This window comes from Rhagoletis zephyria, unplaced genomic scaffold, assembly GCF_001687245.7.
Source record: "Rhagoletis zephyria isolate East Lansing unplaced genomic scaffold, Rhagoletis_zephyria_1.1 Rzeph_scaffold_00151, whole genome shotgun sequence".
NCBI lineage: Eukaryota > Metazoa > Arthropoda > Insecta > Diptera > Tephritidae > Rhagoletis > Rhagoletis zephyria.
In genome coordinates this window covers 416,475-436,376 of record NW_016157235.1, presented here as the reverse complement: position 1 = coordinate 436,376, position 19,902 = coordinate 416,475, and the positions used below count along the sequence as shown (strand labels likewise).

At 32.9% G+C, this 19,902-nt stretch overlaps 1 protein-coding gene across 10 annotated transcripts in view; it reads left to right on the top strand.

Moving 5' to 3' along the window:
- The first annotated feature begins 7,297 nt into the window (after positions 1–7,297).
- Syt1 (Synaptotagmin 1) overlaps positions 7,298–19,902 on the top strand; it is a 388,134-nt gene continuing 375,529 nt past the window's right edge. For 3 of the 10 annotated variants that reach the window (XM_017639454.1, XM_017639462.1, XM_017639391.1), the window contains exons 1-2: positions 7,299–7,418; positions 10,541–10,723. The gene's annotated coding sequence lies outside the window, so the exon portion shown is untranslated. Of the gene's footprint in view, positions 7,419–7,574; positions 7,680–10,353; positions 10,430–10,540; positions 10,724–19,902 lie in introns of all 10 variants that reach the window. The other 7 variants (XM_017639404.1, XM_017639410.1, XM_017639418.1 and 4 more) reach the window with 7 other exon arrangements.

Here is a 19,902-nt window from a genome sequence, read left to right as displayed (position 1 = left end):
ATTATTTTCCGAGCAAAAAATAAAACTTAAAACGTAACGATTATTTTCCGAGCAAAAAATAAAACTCAGTTAATAACGATTAAAAAGTGATTTTTATAATAAAACTTATAACCGTTACGGTCCCTGGGTTCCAGAGATAAGCGACGATACGTACGGTATTGACAACATATGTTGCTGTGTCAAATTTCGGAACGTAAGCATAAGTGGTTCCAGCGATAAGCGATAAGCGAAATGAGAATTTTAGTTTGTATAGGCGGTGCCACGCCCCCTTTTCCAAAATCTACCACTCTTCGCCGTACGCNCCTTTTCCAAAATCTACCACTCTTCGCCGCAAGTACGGTATTGACAACATATGTTGCCATGTCAAATTTCAGGACGTTAGCATAGGCGGTCCCAGAGATAAGCGATATGAGTTTGTATGGGAAGTGCCACGCCCACTTTTCCAGTACCTACCATTTTTCGCCGTAAGTAGGGTATTTACAATCTATGCATCAGTTCCCCAGCGTAATTGGTTTAAGAGATATTGTGGTTTTCAAATTTTAGTCTATATGTCAGATGCCACGCCCCCTATATATCGGGGTTAACATGTCTAGATTAGAAGAAGTTATATCCTTCAAATTGGTGTATGTTTCATAGAAATCGAGCGAACGGTGCCTTCAAAAACGGGATTGTAAAATTTTCTTGTGGCGTATTTATATATAGATTATATATGTATTTTTGGACAACTAATAGGAGAGCAGCATGGTGTTTTACATACAACCCTTTAAATTTTTTAAACAGTAGCTTATACATGTTGAGCATTGTATTCTTGTACTGCTCTCAGTAATTAGGTGAATATTCCGGATGCTTGACGAATACTTTATATTTGTCCCAGTTGCTTTAAAGTCGGAATGTAGGGATTCTACAGCTTGCTCGCTATAAAATCCTAGACCCTTGCCTACATGCATGCATGGTCTTTTATTCTTGCAAACATGTTATTGTTTTGTAGATATACTTGACACAAACTTTTTAAAGTATAAAGAATACTTATATTCGTAACTTAAAAAGAACAAATGTTGTGCGCGCACAATCTTCTCGTTTTAATTGAATTTATCGGCATTTTGTGCAAAAAACAAGCTAAGACACTTGAACCATATACTAAATTGATTGTATATAAATCGTACAAGTTACATTACAAAATAAATATAAACTGTAAGGTATCAATTTGTCATCTAGAGCGGGTGCGTGAAAATTTAAAAAGAAAAGGAATAATTTTCATTCATGAGTTTTTTCAAAAACGGCTCGATAAGTTATGGGCTATAAAATTTTTACAAGTTATTCATAACATAATTAACCCAAATTAGCAAAAAAATATGATGTGCTATGACCTTCGAATTAAAGTTGGTTCAGGTCCACCGTGCATCCGAAAGCATTAAAACGTTTGAAATAATCTCGTCTCACTTTTTTGTATTTCTCACTTGGTTGCTGAAGTTATGAAGAATTGAAAATTCATAAGGGAAAATCATAGTTTTCTTATTTTTTATTTTAATATCTTAAAAATTTGTAGACTTATTGAAAAATGATAAACGAACGTGAGGGACTAAATTTAATAACCCTTAATTTGATATATCGTCCTGTTTATAACAATTAACGCATTCCATAGATATTACAAGCCAAAGTTTCATTTTCAAAATTCATACACTTTGATTCAATTGCGCGGGCTAAAGATAAGTTTTAAATTAATCTTTCTTGGCCAATAACAATTGGCTTAGACCTAAGACATAATATTACTATTAAAATACGTTCAAATGCCTTTTATATTCCCCCATACAAAATCGACCCAGCCTAGTACATATGTTGATTGTAGTTAATGTGGATTTGTTTCTATTTTTTAGTAATCTATGTATGTCTATACATACATACATATTACATATGTACATAGATATATGTATGAACACATGTAAAATTAATACGCGAAAACTTTTTGAAGTGAAACAACACTTAGAAAAACATCAATCCAAGAATAAATGTATGTACGTACATAGATAAAGAAAAGGATAAAGGCAAAGGTAAAAATAAAAACAAGACCAAAGTTGCGTAAAGATAAAGGCAAAACTGAAGGCAAAAGTAAACTTAAATACTTTACTTATAAGGGAAAGGTGAAGGGGAATATGTATATGAAGAATATGATAAACATAAAGATCAAAACAAAGATAAATATAAGGAAAAATATGAGGATGAACTCATCTTGGAACTTATCTATACAATGATCGATATTTTTTATCGATTTTGTTGTCGATATTTTTATGGATTAAGTTATCGATTTTGTAATCGACTTTGTTATCGATTTTATTATAGATATTTTTTATCGATTTTATTATCGATATTTTTATCGATTTTGTTATCGATTTTGCTATCGATTTTCTTATAGATATTTTTATCGATTTTGTTATCGATATTTTTATTGGCTTTGTTATCGATATTTTTACCGATTTTTATAGATTTTGTTGTCGATATTTTAATCGATTTTGTCATCGATATTTTCATCGGTTTTGTTATCGATATTTTTATTGGCTTTGTTATCGATATTTTTACCGATTTTTATAGATTTTGTTGTCGATATTTTAATCGATTTTGTCATCGATATTTTCATCGGTTTTGTTATCGATATTTTTATTGATTTTGTTAACGACTTTGCTATCGATATTATTTTCGCTTTCGTTATCGATTTTGTTATCGATATTTTTACTGATTTTCCTATCGATATTTTCGGAACTTATCGATATAATGATCGATTTTTTATCGATTTTTTTATCTATATTTTTTTTTTATCGATAGTACCGATATTTTTATCGATTTTGCTATCGATATTGTTATCGCTTTTGTGTCCGATAATTTTATCGGTTTTTATATCGATATTTTTTATTGATTTGGCTATGGATGTTGTTATCGCTTTCGTTATCGATATTTTTAAAGGTTACGTTATTGATTTTGTTATCGACTTTGTAATCGATTTTGTTATCGACTTTTTTACCGATTTTTATAGATTTTGTAATCGATTTTTTTTATCGATATTTCTATCGATTTTGTTATCGATGTTTTTATCGATTTTGCTATCGATATTATTGTCGCCTTTGTTATCGATATTTTTTTCTTAGTGTGTGCTTTCGTTTTTGACTTGGATATGTTCTTAACCATACCACGTATTCTACGTTTAAATTTAGCGGCTGTATCTCCGATACAGCCTGCAGACCAAGACGAAGGCGCTGGACTGTTCCTATTTTGTTCATTGGGCAGGGTTTTAACGTGGCGGGACCCAAACCCAGCGCACGTGGGGTGTTACGCCCTCCCACTTTAGCTCACTCCCAAACTTGTGTTTGGTCGCTACCCAGAGGATTCATGAATATAAATATCCGAACGTAGTGAGCTGCGATTTGAACCGTAAGCACACAAATCACTTCTGGCCACTCCCAGGTGAATGGCAAAAGCTTTGCAGTACTGGGAAATTTACAGAACATAGTGGTCAAAGGCGAATATCTCAACTAAACCCTGATGTATTTTTTAAATTCATAGCTCTACAGCTGTATAGTAAACCAAACAGCCGGACCAGACATTATTAAAAATAAAAAATTAAAAAAAATACACTTTTCCGTATACTCTGTAATATTCCCCGCAATTTTGTAAGGTAAACTAACAATTTATAATCGTTGCTTTGCAGCGAAATATCTTCTCTTAAATTATATACATACACTGAGGGAAAAAAATATTAAAATCAAATAGAAACGTAATTGATCTTACTATAAACGTCAACGAAAGTACTGTATATTGGTAAATATTCAATTCAATTACGCGCATATTAAAATGACCGCGTTCGTACTGAAAAAGCATCCGTGAAGTGAATAATCAAGACAAAAACTAAAAAAAAATTTAATTTGCATGTTGCCTGCAGTGGAATTCGAACCCGTCCATCTCCGGATATTAACAACTTGTGGCAAGCATCTTTGCGCACTCAGCTACAACCAGGCATATAAATTTGCTTTCAAATGTTGAATATCCATCAACACCACAGCACTCGATTTGTACGGATATACATGTATGTACTATGTATGTATTTGTGTGTTCTCACCGCTCTCAGTGCGGCGCTCTGCATGCTTGGGGTGCGTACACTTACATATACATACTCAGATGTGAACAGTCAAATACGTGCGTAATAAATTTTGTATGAAAATATTATTTTTAAATACGAACATTTTTAAACGATAATCAAATATAAAGTATTCATTTTTACTATGCATTATTTCCCTCAGTGTATGTATGTATAAATATGACGACGTGTTGAACATTCNTAGCTCACTCCCAAACTTGTGTTTGGTCGCTACCCAGAGGATTCATGAATATAAATATCCGAACGTAGTGAGCTGCGATTTGAACCGTAAGCACACAAATCACTTCTGGCCACTCCCAGGTGAATGGCAAAAGCTTTGCAGTACTGGGAAATTTACAGAACATAGTGGTCAAAGGCGAATATCTCAACTAAACCCTGATGTATTTTTTAAATTCATAGCTCTACAGCTGTATAGTAAACCAAACAGCCGGACCAGACATTATTAAAAATAAAAAATTAAAAAAAATACACTTTTCCGTATACTCTGTAATATTCCNGTGTATGTATGTATAAATATGACGACGTGTTGAACATTCTGAGTATGCAGATTTTTTATACTGGTATATTCATTTATGCTAAATATATTACTTGATTTTGTTTTGTCACACTCTGCAATAAATAAAAAATTCATTAAGGGCCGTTAACTTATCTATTTTAAAGTATAGTTAAAGCAATAGTTAAACTTAACTACAGAAAATTCTGTGTAATTTTTCTGTAATAAAGTTTAACTAATGATTTCACTATAATTTGAAATATATATATTAGCAGCCTCTATTATCCTATTTTTTATAGAAACTTATGTGCGCTATGTGTTTTCTACCGTCTGCTATAATTACTTAAGAAGTAAACGTCTTGGCTGTTCACCAAACCGGTAGTTTTATCAATAATCTCAGATTGGTTCTGGGATACAAAACTTTCGATGTACGCTTAGAAGACACAAACCTAAAGACAAAGTAATAAACAATTGAACTATAAATTTATTTATAGTTCACCGTTCAATCCATTTTCGCTCTTTGTCGACTGCAGCCAGGTTTTTTCGCTTTTTAAATGGAAGTGCTTTGAAGTTAGAGCGAATAACTTGATACAGATGATCCACATATCCACTTTTTAAATCAATTTACTTATTAATTTGTTAGCATGGAGTATATGATTTGTTATATTGTATATACATATACTATAGGAAAAAACTTGGAAGTTAGGGGGGCCGAAATGATCGAACAAACATTTCCTGGTACTATTATTGAATATCTAGGCAAAATTTTGGAAGTCAGGGGGGGGGGGGGGAGATGGGGGCTTGGGCCCACCCTGCCCCTACCTGGCTACGCCGATGGATATTAGTAAATTTACGAGCTGACGCGACGTTACAATAAATAGAAGTGGATTTGGACTTCGATTAAAAAAATGCAAAATTCTGCGAATTGGGCAAGACTATGTATGTAAAAGCTTTTGTAGCAATATTGGAAATGTTTAAGGTTAATTTTTCAAGTTTTTAAATGTAGAAAATTTCTCGGCTTAACGTATAATCAGCTGAATTATCTGACGTGACGTTACCTGGCGTTACGATACTAAAATTTCCATTGAAAAACTTTTGTTAGTATTGTTCTTGAAAGAATTTTTAACGGGAAGAAAACATGTATCTTATGTCGAACGTAGCTTTTATTTTGACATCAGCGCTACCAGCGGTTCCATTATTTTCAAATCTATGTGCTTCTACGTTTCAACTAAACAAGCCAAATCAGAAACAAATCAGAGCATAAATACGGTTTTTCAAACTATCTCGACCCTGGCGCCACCTAACGAGACAATTTTTGGCAAAACTGTTTCTGCTTACATAACCAGTATATGTATATTATAAATAAAAGCCAAATCGGCCTATAAATAAGATAGATATAGGAGTTTTAATTTTTTTTACGCTGTAGACTTTTCGCTGGACTCGCCCATTTACCGTTAAGAGGCGACCTAGAACTTTAGGTCCCTTCACTTCTGTGACAAGATCAACATGCACATTCTATTATAGAAGTATACACATATGTTGAAAGCCTTAAACAATATGTAGGTAATAGTTCTCAAATTAAGCAACTGTTAGACTATAAAATCCTTACTTTTGACGATAAAACGCCCTTAGATTGCCTTTACTTACTTACTTGCTTACTTTTTATTTCTATAACCAATTTACCAAGCTTGGTAAGAAAAGCCCAAATACGGCTTTATTTAAACAAATAGTAACTCCAAGTATTTTTCGTTTTATTAAGGCCTGTTAAATAAGTTGCTTAATTTTAACTGGATGTGGACAATGTTTTTAACAATTTTGGTAAATTATACTTTTTGACCGCGGCAACACTGGCCAGGATGTATGCGTGGACTCAGCCTACTACTATAGGGGCTACCTATTATCACTTAAAAGCTCGCTCTTATGTATAGTAGCCATACATTATGCTGTGTCGTTTTTCAAGAGGTAAAAGGGTTGAAGAAGCGCATGTGCGAGGGAACATACATACATATGTATATTAATAATCTAAGATTATACAATGTGAGAGCACATAGCGAGTGCAACAAATTTTCCGTTGTTAACAACAGTGTTTTTAAGAGTATTGACTTTTCGAAATTAAAAGGTTTGCACAGTAAGTGCCTTATTTCCTCCGAAATCAAAGCAACCCTAAGTATTATCGGTTATATTAGATATAGGAATTAATAAAAACTTTTTTAGCCAACTTTAACTTAAAAATAATAAAAATTTATATCGTACAGTTAATAATATAGATACATAGTAAATTAAAAATTTAAATTTTTGGAGATATCATCATACAATTAATAATCTGGATAAATATAACTAAACTCCAAAAATGGCGAAGATATGCGTCATTTCATCTGTTTTCTTGTATACCAACTATGTATGTATATGAATTGAACAAATTTTGACTGCGTTTTCCCACAAAAGTAAAATTTATCTTTATTATTAAACCAATGATAATTTACAGTAGGTGATTTTAAACGCAAAATTATTGCTGATTACATGCAACACTCGACGCACACTTTCCGCCTTTTAGAGCTTTCAAAGCTTCACTAGTGTTTCTTATTACATATGTACTTGCTTACTTGTCTAACATTCGGCCACTTGCGTAGAAAATCAATTACGTATCGTTTGTCACGCTCCATCCAATCAGAAAATGCTCAGCAATTTGAGCCTTTCATAGGATTTTCTATACTGTAATGTCTCAAAACGCTACTGAGCATCGACCGTGAACGTTGACGAGGAATAATTGCAGCGCTGAAGGTGAACACATATTAAAAGAAAAGGCCATAAATTTGTAGTGAAAAGTTTACAAAGGCAAACTAGAAGTTTAGGTAGTTTTTTGGAAGTGATTTAGTGCAAATTTAGGCTTTGGCGAAACAAAATTATGCAATTTTAGCTTTAAAAGAATGCTTGCAGGCAACCTACTGTGATGTCGAACGAAAAAATCACTTTGATGATATGAAGTGTAGGAGTGCGGGCGATAAAACTTTTGGTTGGCTACATATATATGTATGTACATAAGTATGTATATTTTTTAACTGGAGGAGTACACGGTTGTAGTGCCAAGCAAAAGTGTAACACCATTACCTAAATAAAAATTAGATTAAAAAAAGTAGATTAATTAATTGAAAGCAATCTTACAAATAAAACTATTTACATAAAGGAAAACTCAGTTCATGGAAACTCGGTCAATAGGCCTAGAACACTGCAAATGGTCATTGTAATATAAAATTATTGATTTTTTCTATGGTAACATTGAACAAAAAAGCATGCGTGCAACTTCAGGAGCTTCATATATTAATTATTTATGATCTCATTTTTGCTGATCTGGTAACTTTTTGTAGTACGCAAAATGTCTTCATATCAATTGTTGTGTAATCGGAAGAAGCTCAAACGTAGCTCTGGTCTTTCTACCTAAAAGCCCTTCAAAGCGATCTGAAGTGGTTTGCTTGGGAGAAGGACATGGCAAAAATGTCGATGCAATTAAAGTAATGCAGCGGAGATAAAATACCGTAAACAATAGCAACTAAGCCATGCAACATTTAAACAATCCTGATGCAGTAACTGTGGATAAAGTCATAGAAAATTAGCCCAAAGTTGTTGAAAATATACGAAGGGCACACTCCAGATGCATTTCATTGATTCATCAACAATGCTTTCCACTGTAAGAAAAAATCTCTATTCCGAATGTCGTCTCAACGCCGCTGAGCTTATAGCCAAAAAGACAAATACACACACACACATACGCAGTGGATGATACAGAGAAAGAGAGCGCTACGTAAAACTCTGGATAAATTATTTGTAAAAAACTAAAACTTAAAAAGCCGTGGCAATTTTTGTACTCCGTCTCGATTCCTCTCCTCCTCGCTGATATTTGCAGAAACTGCATATGTGCGTCTATTCTCCTAAAAGTCGACTACGAATTTTCTATAGGCCATCGGCTCGAGCGAAACAAAAACCACATAAAAATGTCTAAATCACCAGCATATCCTTCCTCACTGAACTACATATGTACAGTTATCCGCTTGAGTACATGAACACTTGCATATGCGTATATAAGTTTTGCGACTTTGTTAGAATAGGGGGGGATGGTTGTGTTTTATGGAAAAAATTCAATTTTGAATTGTGACTTTTTTTGACTTAGGGTGCGATATGTATGTATGTTAATATATACGGTTTGCTCTACACACACATACGTATGTACAAACATTAAGGGCCGTTTGCACCATGTCTAGTTAATTCTAACTCCCAGTTAAACATCTTTATCGACGTTATCGACACTCATCATATAACATGTGATCGATAAAGCAGTTAACGTGCTTAACTGAAGGATGTACCTCCAGTTAGCGTTAACTAGACATGGTGCAAACGGCCCTTAAAAAGTTATGTATGTATTTTCGCAATCTCACTGGCGCATACTTATACCAATACATATTTTTTTCTGCATCGTTCACCGGTTTTCCTCCTTTGCGCTCTCAGCGCCATTAGCATCCACATCACAAAGCCAACTAGCAAAAAAAAACAGCTTACAACCCAACGAAGAATTAACCGACAAACTGTGTTAATAAAAGCACATCCTCAACGCAAATAGTCATACATAACTAAAAGCCCTGCATTAATCTGCATTGCTCTCTACTAGGAATGGAAAGTTTTGAAATATAATCGATTCTTAAATCTTATTTAGTCCTTACGATTCTTGGAATCGAATAATCGACGGCGAGATTCGAATTATTCGATTCTAATCGATTCTTTACGACAATCTTTCTTTCAGTTGAAAAATCTATAAAACGGCCATAAATCATAGCTAATAATGCTATTAATTATAATGAATCAATTAGTATTACTGTAACAAAAGTTTTAGTAATAATTTTTAACAATACATTTGTTGAAAAACCGCTTCATTTGCTATAAAATGTGTCATTGACTCATATTCACGGTACAGTTTGATATGGAAAGTAAATAAATTTTAATCCCCTCCTTAAAATTGCTTTTTTCATAAATTCATTTCTAACATCTCTATGAATATGCGTCAATTAGTCTTACTTAACCCTTCTGCAATGTTTGCGTCGAAATGACCCAATTTTCATAACAAAAATATTTAATTACAGAGTTAGGCAATTTTAAATAAGCTGCATCGTTGTCTATACGTCAAAAGCGTAATTATCTATGGTTTTGCAAAAATATGAGGGATTATTATTTTATTTTGTTTTCTAGAAGACAACATAGTTTTTCCATACACCCACAGTGTTTCTGGGTCATTTTGACCAAATTATTAATTAGTATTTAAGGCCAACTTTGAACTGGAAAGAATACAGCACTTGCCGATAAAGTGTCTGCAAATAAAATATTAACTGAAAAACATTTTTTTTCTTAAAATTGCCTAATTTCTATTATTGGGTCCCAAATGACCCGAAACATTATAAGAAGGGGAAGTTCTAAATACTGCAGAAGGATTACCATTTATGGTAGTCATGCCAGAAATTTCGCAATTCTAACAACTGACGCGTATCTAAAGATATATGAAAAATAAGAGAATCGAGTTCTCAGAACCTATTCTCGATCGATTCCGAAAATTTAGAATCGGTTCTCTAAAATCGATTATTTCGAGAAAGACTTCGATTCTAGAGTGGAATCGGAATCGATTTTTCCATCCCTACTCTCAACTATCACGCTATACCAGCCACCACCAATGCAGGCCAGTTTGTTCGACTATTTCGTATTGATTTGGTGTGATTTTCTTATTGAAAAGTATACCCAAAAACTAAACTAAGGTACATAAATGCATGTATGTATGTATGTATACATAAAATATTCATTTTATGATCACATAATTTAATAATGTTTCAACAAATACAAAAAATAATCAAATACCAACGCTGTAGAAAAGTGCTAAGAACAACATAAGAAATCGCGCAAACGTTGTAAGATTTTCTCTCGCTGAGTGATAAGAGCAACGACTACAAATAGCAATAAAAGCTGTGAAAAGGGACTAAAAAAACGTTAACGATAGGATTTTCGCTGTCATTGTACTGGTACACAGAAGATCTATTAAATATACAAAAAAGGTAAGTGAAACTCAAAAATAGAAAAAAACGATTTTAAACCAGGGACAGGTATTTTTTTCAACAGTTACACTTGGCTATATATTTTGAAGTGAAATAAAAGTCTTTTTCTAAAAATACACAAACAGCTTATCCAAATTTAAAAAATTTGGTATCAAATGAAAGAGGACCAAAATAGCTTTAAAATTTAAATGTTTAAACGAAAAAAGCCAGCTATTGAAAAATATTTCAATAAAAAATGACATTTAAATACAAACGTTAGGTCAGGTATATGAATTTCTTTTGTATTAGATTGTATAAAAAAATATAAATAGAAGTGGTAACCTTCGTCCATTACTGCTGTTTAAAAGCTATTTAAGTCCTCTTTCATTTGATACCAAATATGTTTAATTTCGATAAGCGGTTTGTTTATTATTAGGAAAATACTTTTATTTTGGACTTAAAAATATCAGGCCAAGTTTAACTGTTGAAAAAAATAACTGTTATTTACGGCCCCTGTTTTAAACCTTTAAATAAGTATGTTTTTCTGATTTTTGTTACGCAATAAATTTTGTCACCACTAGAAATACTCTACACTAGGAAAAGTCCGCCGTTCACCCCTGAGTCTAAAGTATTTTTGCAAAGAAAAATGTTCATGTGTTTTATTTTAGCCTAACCTAGGAGTAGCCTTTTTACATCTTTGTTTTTGATGTGTATACATCTTTGGTTTCGGTAGGGGTAAAGCTGTAACGCATATGTATACATACTAAAGTTTGTATGTACATACTAAGGCATCTAGTACCGGGTTTCGGGATACCGGGATATAATATGATTTACGACCAAATTAAAATAAAACGACATTCAGACACTGTAATGGCATAAAAGATTTATAAAATGCAACCCTACAAATAATCAAATAATATATTACAATTCTAACACTACCACTATTCTAGGTTATAATATGTATAAGATATATATGAGGCATTCTTTTTCATATCGAACACCAAATTTGGTGTCACAATTTCGATTGGCTTCACATTTTTCCTCTTTTCTTCGGATATATGATTTGTAAAATTTTGGATTTTTTCGTGATTCTGACTGAATAATCATGTACTTCTTCAAATTGTTATATCTCAGGTTCTGTTCATCGTAGAGACTTCATTGTTGACTCTCACACGACCTCGACGTAAAAAAAAATATTTTAAAAATAGTTCTTGAAAAACTCCCATTTTTTGGATGGACGATGGTGTAATTTTAAATTCCAAACTTACTGGTCTTTGCTATGCAAATCAACTTAAAGTTCAACTGTTAATAGCTAAGTTAACTTTAGGACAATCGTAACCATCGTATGAAAGCCCGTTTCTTTATCTTCAAAACGACGTTAAGGTAAAGTCTCTACGATGAGTAGAGCCCGAGATATAACGATTTGAAGAAGTACATGAATGGTCAGAACCACTAAAAAATTCGAACTTTGACAGATCATATCTACGAAGAAAGAAAAGAAAAAGAAATCCTCGAATACATGTTAGCTTATTTCATGNTTTGTCAAAGTTTATTAAATGTTTTTAAACGTTCACACGCGGGCTATATCCCTTTTCTGGCACCACTGTAGGGCTAGCAACTAAAACGCAAATGTTCGCTTGTAATGTTACACGTTTATTTTCACACGCACAGAGTTACATAGTTATACTTATTCCTATAAGTGGCGACTTCGCTTGGTGGCGGTTACAAATATTCTAAATTATTCCTGTCCTTCGATCGTCTTGTCAAGTCTTTCGGTATGTTCAGTACGGTTCGTTTTTTCCTTGTCAGTGTTGCATTTGTCGATCAGTGTTAGTCCGGTTACCCACTGTCATAGTTGTACCTGAAGATGTCGATAGTCGTGTACATCATTTCCCACATGTATAGAACCCATAAAAAAATTTGAAGCGAATCGGAGACATGACATTATTTTTTTTACGAAATCCGTCCGACTTGTATATGTACATAAGTATATATACATATATGCTGTTGCATACTAATATTACTACACGGATGTGTGTATGTATAAACACCATATGTAAGTGTAGAGAGGATCTCTTATTTTTTACAATATGAATGAATTTCAATTCCATAGTTTTAAGTTTATTCAGTTTGTAATTAGCTTTTTAAACTGATATAAAATAAAGACATTTATATTTCTTTGCTTAAAAACAAAAATTTATTTTTCTTTCAAGTATACGCACCAAAGCAAGACTACAAAACTAGGTTGTTAGCATATTCTAATTAATAGTAATAATATCCCGAAATATCCCGGGGTTACTAATTTAAGATCCCGGAATCCCGGGTTTCACAAAATGGTCCGGGATTGGATGCCTTAGTACATACATATGTATGAACTCATTTATTGCAACTGGTTTTGGTATTCGTAGATGGTTTTAGGCATATGTTTAGTAGTCTATTTTGATAAAAAAGCGAGGCCAAAATTTAAAAAAATACTGAACTCATTTTAACTGGGACCGTGGATGACTGATGAACATACATGAATATATGTATATATGTATAATATTAAGGTGACCAGAATTTTTTAACATTCCAGGAGGACAAATTCTCCACATTGGAAACACACAAAAAAAAATGTATATTTATTTTAATTCGAATAAATTAACAATTCAAAGTTTCTCTAAACACAAGTCAAACAATTTAATAGTACACTGTGTTGCATAATTATAAGACCGCCACATATTAACAAGTTTTGACTATTTCTTTTTAAATTATTTTATTGTCATTGTATTACTTGCAAAAGAAATTGCTTGTTCTTCGTATTTCGTCAAAGTTTGATTATAATTTTGTATCAACGCTATATCTCGTTCAGCAATATCATTAACCTATTTAATACTCTTAATCGTCTCTAAGACAACCAACTTCAGAGTTAATTTTTTAGAGAATTTAATGCCCTACAAGAATATGCCCAGAAAAAACGTATATCCCTTTTTTATAACCTTTTTTAACGGTTCAAAAGTTATAACATCTTAAATGGAAACAAGTTTTTTTACATGTTACTTACATATAAAACTTCAAATGCCTACCGACACTTTTTAAAATTTAAATACATTTTGTCTAAATGGAAGAATTTCCTTCTCGATAAATAAGTAATTTTAAGGCCATAAATTCGCTAGGTTAGTTATTTTGGATCACACTAATATACATATATATACACAAGAACTACTCGTTTAAAGTAATAAGCATGATAAAAAGATACAAGATAAATTCATTCTCTCAATTCGTTGGCCATGATTTTTTTCTGACATTTGCCAGCATTTTAAAATCATATAAAATTGAGAATAAAAAAATGAAATTGTTCGCAATTGTTGTTGCTTGAGATTGAAAATGGGAATGTGTGTGTGAGTTTGAGTTTTGAATTGTTAAATTATATTGTTGGCAAACGTCAAACTGCCTTTCAATGGTTTTACCTTGTTATGTTTTTATCATGGTAATAAGTATAAGTGGCAAAATTTTCCGGAAAGCACCCCCCAAAAAATAGTCTGTACCCGCCGCTGGGCCTGTGCTATTTTTGATTATGTATTGGACGGGAAATAACACATTTTCTTAATTTTTTTTAAGCATATTTGCGCTCCAATGCAACGAATATACATGTTTTAAGTGATCTTACAAATGGCTTTATCAAGATAAAAAATCCCCACACACAAGTATTGCCACTGATAAAACTTATACACGTTTGGCAAACAAAATGACATATGGTAGGCAATAATTTTCGCCTGTGAAGACGAGTCGTAATACGGGTTTTACTGTAATTGTAATGCGAATTATGAATGAGAGCCGTATTAAATATTATTGATTAAGGCTAAAAGGCATTTAAAGTGTGTTTGCATTGTTAACACTGCGTTCAACATCTGCGTTCAACTCAGCGCAGGGTTGCACTAAAAAAAGTTGAATGGCTAAAAGTATCAAAATATGAAAAGATATCAAAATATTCGCCATAAAAACGTGTTTGCATTGTTCAACTTTGCATGAAACTTTTGGTTGAATGGCCTTTAAACTAACCGCTATCAACAAACTTGATCGCCAGTCAGCATTTAACCATTCAACTTTTTTTTTTGTGCGACCCTGCGTTGAGTTGAACGCAAAGTTGAACACTGCAAACACTGCTTTACACTGTTCAACTTTCACAGGCGGTTAGTCGAATCAAAAGTTTACATCATTTAACTAAGAGTTGAACAATGTAATCGCCTTTTAAATATAATTATTATGTACGATTAAGAAATATGTATGTAATAATATTCTCATCGAAATTTTTTGAAAATTTCATCACTGCATCAAGTTTTATACTTAACAAGTAAAGAAGTATAAGTTGGGGCGAAATCGAGTATTATATACCCGGCGCAGGTATAAATATCGTCGTTTCAAATTTCTCTGAACTACCTTTGCATGATAAGTAGGGGTATTTAATCGATTTCAAACGTTTTCGATAATATGCAGATTAATGATATAATTGAACCTGGTTAGGTACAAATTGATTAAGTGGTTACCGAGGTACACCTTTGTAGTTATAAATTGGACGGTGCTACGCCCAACTCCTAAAAGTCTATATCAGTTATTTATTGTAAGGAGATTGTTGTAACTATTAACTTGGAGTAAATTAGCGTCCTCAGTTATAGAAATATCGGAGTTTTCGTATTTCTGAAATTTACCGTTATACGGGAATCGGGTGTGATTTCAGTCCGATTTGAATAATTTTCAACAAATTGCTTTTCCTTACCCAGGTTATTAAGTGAACCGAGTTTGGTAGAAATTGATAAATCGGTTACACATTTGTGGTCATAGGTGGGCGGCGCCTCGCCCATTATCCAAAAATTCATAATATTCTAATTTTTTGATAAATGGTTATTGTAATCATAGATTTTAAGTGAATTAGCTCAGTGGTTACTGATTTATCGCAGTTTTCGTGTTTCTGTGAATTACCGTTACATGACCAGTGGGCGTGCTTATTGCCCGACTTCAAAGATTTTCAACAGATTTCTTAGCTGAACCCTACCCAAGCCTAGTACCGAGTTTGGTAAGGATTGGCGAAGCGGCTACTGAGATACGGCTTTCCTCATAAGTGGGCGGGGTCACGCCCTTTTTCCAAAAATTTCATAATAATATTATTTTTTACCACAATTCTACTCCACATACTAATTTTCAATAATTGACATCTAATATTTACTGAAAAATCGCAGTTGTTGCATTTTTCGAAAATACCGTTATATGGGAAGTGGGCGTGGTTACAGTCCGATTTCGCCCATTTTCAATACCAACCTATCTTTCATAAATGGCAACCAACACATCAAATTTCGTTGAGATATCTCAATATTTTCTCTAGTTATCGTGTAAACGGACAAACGGACCGACGGACGGAAAGACAGACAGACATGGCTTAATCGACATCTATTTTCATGCAGATCATTTATGTATACATTTGTCCATATCTATCTCGATTCGTTTTGGCTGTTACAAACAACCGTTATGCAAACAAAGTTAATATACCCTTGTGCACAAGTGCGCTCGGGTATAAAAAGGAGGACAAGGAGGACATTTCTGCTCGAAAGGAGGGCAGAGAAGGACAATATTTTTGAGGAGGACAATCCTCCTCAAAGGAGGAAGGTTGGTCAGCTTAATAATAAACATACATATGTATGGATGAGATCTCATACTGATCCCATACTTTCCGTGTAAAATCCTGGAAAAAGGTCAAACAGCAAAATCACTCTCTGAAGTGAGAGAGTAAGAAGTGAGTAACAGCAAAACGTACGGAACAAAAAAAGCATCGGGTAAAATCGTGCAACTTCAATCTCTACACAACTCTCCAAAAATCGCTCTCATTTACATGAACCACAGATTATACATATTCCGAAACGAAAAGCTAAATTTAGGAATATATACAAATAGTAATGCTCAAATTTTAAGCTCAAAAACAGTAATTGATGCGGTGTTTTCAAGATATTTTAACCCCCTTGAGTCACAAGTATATACAAGTATCATATTTTATCAATCATACCGATAATTTCATGCATTAAAAGAATTAAAAATGAAAATGAATAAAAAAAATTAAATCATATAATAAAAACAATTGGGCAATTCACAAGGTGTTGTGAAGTTATATTTTCCTAACAAAAGTTGTGTTAAAACACGACGGTTGTGAACACCTGTTACGATTATTTATTATATCTCAGCACTTAACCTCACATAACACCGAATAAACATAGGTTGCAGAGTTGTATCGTCATGTGTTATTTTTCTTCACAAAACAATAACAACATTTTTACAACTGTCATGAAATATCATGACTTCACGACAAACACGACAAATACGACACCTTGTGAATTGCCCAATTGTTTAATTTCTAACCTAACCTACATGTGTATGTATGTAACTGAATCGCCTTTAGCTTTACATATAAAAAGATGATCCACATTTTCGAGCTTACCTCCCTAATCTGTAATTAGAAAAAGAGATTAGTCATACAAAATTATAATTATAAAATTATTCCAGATTAAACCGATAACTTTTTGGTGTCCAACCCAGGTTTAGCGATTAGACTTGCGAAGAGGAGGAATGTCAAATGTAAAAGTGAACAAAAATTTACGCTAGTAAGGAAAAGAGGGTTGTAAAGGTATTTTTAAAAAATATTCAGTTAAAATATATTTAAATGGCATAATATGTGTTGTAGAAAAAAGTGACCACGGTGGCACAGAGAAAAAGTTTAACTTTTCCTCGAGTTGTGTGAATAACAAGCACAACCAATTTGACAGCTAACGAGCTTTGATTGTGATTATATTTATAAGTAATCGTACTTTTATGCTTTGCCGTTCGCATATGGGTGTTTCCATGAAAATGTCAACCAGGACTGAAAAAATAAAAACAACTGAAAAGGGTTTTTAAGACGAATTAATAAGAGAAAAATACTCGAATTTTTATATTATAGAAGTATTTCAGCTTATTGGAATTTTAAAACTCAAAAATGGAAGAGTAAAACTGAATGTCTCTTCGACTCAGTTTTCTCTAATGGAATGAACTATTTTCTCTTTCCTATTAACTAAATTAAGGGATTTGAAGCATTACAATTACATCTTAAAATCTAATTTGCAATAACAACTAACTATAAAAATGAGAAAAGGGAGAAGTTAGAGCTCGAATAACGGTAATTTTTTTATTTGCTTCTGATCAAGAATGATAGAATACAAGATTGCGCCAATCGAGCTGAGAGTAACTGGCCGTGACGTCAATAAATACAAGAATGAGAGAGCAAGACGAACTCGACAAGAAAAAGAGGAAGCATCGAACAAAAGGCAGTATTGCCAAGTTTTCAATTTGAAAAAGCACCAAATATTTATTGGTGTATTTTATGGACTTTATATGCATACATAATTATATTGTAAGGATGCCGATTCAAATTAATAAAAATCAATGTTTCTTGCACGACGGTCGATTTCTTCTGGCTTGATTGAAGGTGCTGCCACATATTTTGTTGTCGCTTATGATTGTGCCATGATTTTATTAAAATTTTTGTGAAGTTGCTTACCACGCTTATGATTGCTATAAATTTTGCTTCCATTTTTTTAAGATTTTATAATTTGGTGTCTTCAAACTAAAAACAAAAGCACCAAAAACGCACCAAGCACCAAACTCAAAAATGTTCGGGTTTTGAATACCCACTAAATTTGGTGCGAAAAGCATTAGGTTGGCAACAGTGAATGTAAACAAAAGTATTTTATGACGTCAGCGATTGGGTGGATGCTGTCAAATCGACGATGAGAGGGTTAGCGGTCCGCGAATGGCGCGACCTTTATTTTCTGGATCGTGGCTTCTGATAGTATTCTAATGTCGCGTACGTTATGCAAAAACATTGTTTGTCTATGTCATTTGTATATTGGCAGTCGCAGGTAATGCAGATTACAATTCTTAAGCGAGAATTCTTCTAGTTAAAGATATACAGTAAAATTTTCTTTCCAATCGAAGCAAAAATATATTACCCTTTAAAGTTTGTCGCATACGTTATTGTAAGTACGAAAATTTCAATCAAATACATCAAAACCAATGTTAATTGCAAATTCTCCATTTAAATTATTTAGAATAGTTGTAAAAAAATGAAACGGTGGCGAGAAGAGTTCTCAATAAATACATTTTATTGCTTACGAGAAAAATTGTCGCGTACGTTATGTCGCGCACGTTATTGTTTTTTTTTTTAATATAAAACTAGCCAGAGATAATTTCTCTTAAAATATGAAAAGATTGTAAAGGTACATTATTTAGCTTAGTTTAGGAATTTTTAAAGAAAAGAAAAACTCCCATGATTCGCAGACTTTCGCATATATGCGTGTTTCCATGAAAATGTAAACCGAAAATGCAAGCAAATGAATTCAAACGGCTTTATAACTATAAATTTCGCTTTCAGATGGCGGAAAAAGGTTTTGAAAACGCGAAACGGTGGAGAGAATAACTGAAAAAATTTAATTTAGTATGTGTTACTAGTAAAAATATTGTATGGGGGAAAAATCTGTCGCGTACGTAATGTCGCGTACGTTATTATAATTTTTTTTTAACAAAAACTAACCAGAGATAATTTCTATCAAAAAATGGAAGGGTTGTAAAGGTACATTACTTAGCTTAGTTTAGGAATTTTTAAAGAAAAGAAAAACTCTCATGATTCGCAGACTTTCGCATATATGTATATGTGCCTTAAACCACTTCTTTTTTTGTCGTGTACGTTATCACCTGGTTTTGAACGGATATTTTCCACACCAAAGTTTCGAGGCTGCTTATTTTTTTCTCAAGCATAGTACCCTTTGGTTGCAACATAACCGTAATCTTTTTTTTTCTGTAACTTCTATTTTTGATAGATTTACGTTACTCTATAAGCGTACGAATGTCGCGTACGGCTGTATGGAAACACCCATATGTTTACTAGGGATGTCAATTTTCGGAGTTTTGTCGATCCCGGGATTTTCGGGATCTGAAAATACAATCCCGGGATGCCGGGATCGTCCCGAAATTCAGGCAAAAGTGCAACACATCTGTGATCATCCTATTATAGTATTTTAAATCAGAATGATATAACAAAAAAAGTACAATTTATTGTAATTCATTTATGTACATATTTATTAAGGCGATAAATCAGTATTTTTAATCAACAAAAAACAAACATAAAATTTGACAAACATATA